The sequence below is a fragment of the Otolemur garnettii genome, unplaced genomic scaffold (assembly GCF_000181295.1).
Source record: "Otolemur garnettii isolate 467f Iridium unplaced genomic scaffold, OtoGar3 scaffold00112, whole genome shotgun sequence".
NCBI classification, from domain to species: Eukaryota; Metazoa; Chordata; class Mammalia; order Primates; family Galagidae; genus Otolemur; species Otolemur garnettii.
In genome coordinates this window covers 1146226-1151086 of record NW_003852507.1, presented here as the reverse complement: position 1 = coordinate 1151086, position 4861 = coordinate 1146226, and the positions used below count along the sequence as shown (strand labels likewise).

The window sequence follows — 4861 nt, the reverse complement described above, 5'->3', positions numbered from 1 at the left end:
AGGCAGAAGACTCGCTTGAGCCCAGGAGTGGGAGGTTGCTGTGAGCTGAGATGCCATGGCACTCTACCCAGGGGGACAGCTTGAGGCTCCTGTCTCAAAAAAAAAAAAAAAACCTTTAGGCTCCGTGCCTGTGGCTCAAGTGGCTAAGGCGCCAGTCACATACACCTAAGGTGGTGGGTTTGAATCCAGCCCGGGCCTGCCAAATAACAATGACAGCTGCAACCAAAAAATAGCCAGGCGTTGTGGTGGGCGCAGGAGGGCTGAAGGTGGGCTGAAGCAGGAGGATCACTTGAAGGCAGGAGTTTGAGGTTTCTGTGAGCTAGGCTGATGCCACAACATTCTAACCTGGTCAACAGAGTGACACTCTATCTCAAAAAAAAAAAAAAGAAAATCAGAATCAAGAGTAAAAGCTTCCGGGCATGGTGGCTCTCTCCTGTAATCTTAGCACTCTGGGAGGCTGAGGTGGGTGGATTGCCTGACCTTACAAGTTCGAGACCAGCCTGAGTTAGAGTGAGACCTCAGTCTCTCTCTCTCTCTCTCTTTTTTTTTTTTGGCCAGGGCTGGGTATGAGCCTACCACTTCTGGCATATGGGGCCGGCACCCTATTCCTTTGAGCCACGAGGCACCACCCTATGAGACTTCAGTCTCTTAAAAAGAAAAAGAATAGCCAACATGTGGCAGAGGCCTGTAGTCTCAGAGGCAAGAGAATCACTTGAGGCCAGGAGTTTAAAGTTGCTGAGAGCTGTGATGCTACAGCACTCTCCCAAGGGCAACAAAGTGAAACTCTGTCTTGAAAACAAAAAAAGAAAGAAAAAAAGGTAAAAGCTAAAAGATAAAGGAAATGGAACGACTTTTAGCACAAAGTGGAGCTGTATTCAGATACCATTCTGAGAATGGGAAGTTATCTATTCTGTGTCCCTACTAAGTAAAAGAACCAAGTAAATTAATATGCCTGAGTAAATCAGGTTAGCCATAAGAAAAGACGTATTAATAATAGAATAACAGCAACAATAATAAGAATACTTAGCATCCTATAGTACTTTAAAGGTTTTTTTTTTTTTTTTTTTTTGAGACAGAGCCTCAAGCTGTCCCCCTGGGTAGAGTGCCATGGTATCCCAGCTCACAGCAACTTCCAACTCCTGGGATCAAGCGAGTCTCCTGTCTCTGCCTCCCAAGTAGCTAGAATGACAGGGACCCGCCATAACACCCAGCTAATTTTTCTATTTTTAATAGAGATGGGAGAGGGGGTGTCTTATTCTTGCTCAGGCTGCTCTCAACTCTTGAGCTCAAGAGATCCTCCAGCTTCCACCTCCCAGAGTGCTAGGATTACAGCCACTGCACCTTGTCCCGATTCTGATTTTCTAAATGATTCATCATCTTTGTGGTCATTACATCTCCCAAGGTTCTTCTAGAGAAGAACTAGCACAATACCATAACTGACAGATGTGAACATACTTAATGCTATTTGATGATGATTAAAAAAACCAAACACAACAAACCTGTAGGAGTAGGTAGTTAAGGTGGTTGTCCAATGCTTTTTATTCTGTTTGGCTGCTTCCTGTGACAGCAGCATACTAAACACGAGTGGGTTCAGAATATTTGCATATATTCCAGGAACAGACAAGGCCACATGCGTCAGATCAAAAGGTCTGAATCTTTTGTGATGTGTACAGCCAGGACACTGATACCAATAGCAAAGCCCAGCTCTGTGGACCATTTCTTTCCTGCCCCGCCTTCTCCCTTTGAGTCCTACTATCTAGCTCCTGACCCAGGCTGCCCCTGCTTAGCTGACAGTATCAGACAAGATCACAGCCGTAGGCAGTACAGCTGCTGGCAGAACCTGGTGGCCCCCTCCGCAGCTGCTGCTTCTTGTGTCTGCGAAGTGTTTGACTTGTCAGCCACGTCCCCTCCCTGGAGCAGTCTTTGTTAACCAATTCCACCTCGGCCCACTGAGTGGAAGATGAAACACAGAGAGCTCCTCCAAAACCAACAAAGACAGCAGCCATTACCAAGTCCCCATTTGAGCCCCATCTCCAACGTGACTCCAAGAGCTCGCTTAAGAGCTGGCACTTTTAACCCAGACAGGGGAAAGCTGGGGCTTGGGATGGGAGATATTTTCATAATAGATGCAGGGAGAGCTGACTCCCCTTCCCGTTTTCTCCCCATTCTATTTTGCACTCTGTCCTGTTGTAGTAACTGGTGGAAATCCCTGATCACCAGCTCTGTACATCACATCTGAGGCATGAGTTGGACCATAGGATAGTTAACAAAGGCCTTGAGAGGAATCTTCGATTACCTCTTCCTAGTGCTGGATCAGACTGGGGCTGGGAGGAAGGCATAGTTCATAGACCAAATGCTCTTGACTTGGCAGATGGGCATTCTGGGAGTTGGGAGATGTACTCTTTTCTAGGGTTCCTTGGCAACCCAAGTGCTCGCTTCCTGCCTCCTTTCTAGCTAGTCCTCACCATTCATTCCTCGCTCCTCCTTCCCCTGCAGGTGCCCTTGTCTCTTCTCACTCTTCTCCTTCCCAAACTTTGTAGCCCAGGTCTGAGCAGAAAAAGAGGAAGGGGAGGCCTGGAGCACAGGTTGAGAAATTGATGCAGAATGAGCAGTCTATTTATTGGTATCTAGAAAAAGGCAATAAGAAAATAAGCACTTAAATGATTTTCAATCTGCCCATGGAAGTCATCTATCATCATACAGGGGAGAAAAGACCCGTTCTCCAATCCTGGTTTTGATTGACTGATTTCCAATTCTCTAAACATCTCCCATAGGAGCCTCTCACCTATCTCCCATAATGACAGGCCTTTGCATTTCTAGGCAGTGTTTTACATTTATTTCCGATTTGCTCATAATGGTCAAAAATCTTCCTCCAATCCAAGGCATTTCTCCAGCAGTGCACGGTTTCCCTCAGGCCAAATAGCTCAGCTGTGATCCACAGAAAATGAGAATTTCCCCAACATATCTTCAGACCAGGGGAGGGTCCAGCATCACAAATTCAGATGGAAAATTTCCCACTGTTAGATCAATATCTGGGCTAAGAAATAAATGCCACCGGGGCAGAGAGCTGGAGCAAAATGATTACAATCGGCACAATTACATTCACCGGCAGAATCAGCTCACTGATTACTCCTAAGGATGGGGAGCTCCCGGTTCATCCACCACAGGACGGCTTGGGAATTAGAACATCACTCAGCATTTCATAATTCGACAGATTTGCCTGTTGTCTTGGCATAACTTGTCTTTCCCATGCAGCACCTTCCTATAAGTAGAGTTTTTAATTCAAGGAAAGCAGGAAGGAAGGAGAAAGGAAGGAAGGAAGGAAGGGGAGGAGAGAAGGAAGGGTGGAAAAGGAAAAGTGAATCTCAGAGCATATGAGAGGCCAAGGCTGGTGTAGGACAGGCAGAGGTTAGAATATGCTGCTCTGAAATTTCCAGGGATTTGACATGATGTCTGCTTAGACGAGGTATGAATCATGTCATTCCCAGAATCTTACCCAGCCAGGACCTCTTCTGGTAAAAAGGGCTCAAGAAGAGACACCTGGATGACTTCATAATTATCTTATTGACTAAGAAGTTTACTAGGCAAGTTTTCATTACCTGGGAACAAATCTGAAGTCCTTTTAGGGGCCACAGAAAAAGGCTATCTTCTCCTGGCGAGTGGGGATTTCTCCAGCCTCTTTCCTCTGTTAGTCTTTGAAGAGGCAGCGCTCTGGCTGCTATCTCACCAGTGGTGAATGCTGGGGAGGCGGGGGCCGTGGCAAATGGATTCGGCACGCTACGCGGCTCTGTGTACTGACACCCGCCCCAGGGCCCACTGTGTCCCTACTCCCTCCCAATCTTCTCTTTAATCCCCCCAACCAGATAATGTGGGATTTGGAAGCATGTAATATCCATGAGACTCCATTATAGGCTATTACGAGCTTTATGTGTGGTACCTGGGGGATGTACCAGGCTGCTGCTGGTCAGTGAGGCTGCTGGGACTGAGAGGGACCACAGGAATGGTCCCAAGGGCCAGAGTGACCCTTCTATTGTTTAGATCTACTCCCCCCAAAAGGGGCCTCTGATCTCTTGTGACAGAGACACAGGAAGCATGAATGAGAAACAGCCTTTGCTCCTTAGGGACTATGAAACATAGTGGGAGGTATATGGAGAAATGGAATCATAGAATCACTGAATTTATTGCTGGAGTCCTAAGGAGACCATCCATTAGTGTTTCTGCAAGAGGGTGTTATTGGCACATGGGGTGGAACCTTCTTGAACATTGCAGGTTCAGCATCCCTGGCTCCAGCCCACTAAATGTGAATGGCAACCCTAGGCATGGTGTCAACTGGGAAAATGGGCTACTTGTTCATGGTGGGTCGAGGGGGGATCACCCTGGCGTGGAACACCCACAGGCACGTGTTACAGCAGAGGAGTCTGGGCCCTGAGGGGTGAGCAACAAAGTCAAGGTCACACCAAGATGATGCCAAGACTTTCTGCAGAGTCAAATCTTTCAATTTAGGACCTTTCCCACAAAATGGACCCTTTCCTCTGAGAAGGAACTGCGAGATAGAGACACACGTGAGGGAACAAAACATCAAATGACAAGAGGAGGAAAAGGGGAAAGGGGTTCAGCGCCTGTGGCTCAAGTGGCTAAGGCGCCAGCCACATACACCTAAGGTGGCGGGTTTGAATCCAGCCTGGGCTCACCAAACAATGACGGCTGCAACCAAAAAATTGCCGGGCGTTGTGGCGGGTGCCTATGGTCCCAGCTACTTAGGAGGCTGAGTCAGGAGACTTGCTTGAGCCCAGAAGTCGGAGGTTGCTGTGAGTGACAGCCATAGCACTCACTACCCAGGGCGATAGCTTGAGGCTCTGTC

At 47.7% G+C, this 4861-nt stretch overlaps 1 protein-coding gene across 1 annotated transcript in view; it reads left to right on the top strand.

Moving 5' to 3' along the window:
* The window catches only part of PIPOX (pipecolic acid and sarcosine oxidase), a 15189-nt gene that overhangs the window by 5587 nt on the left and 4741 nt on the right, over positions 1-4861 (top strand). The window lies entirely within an intron of this gene.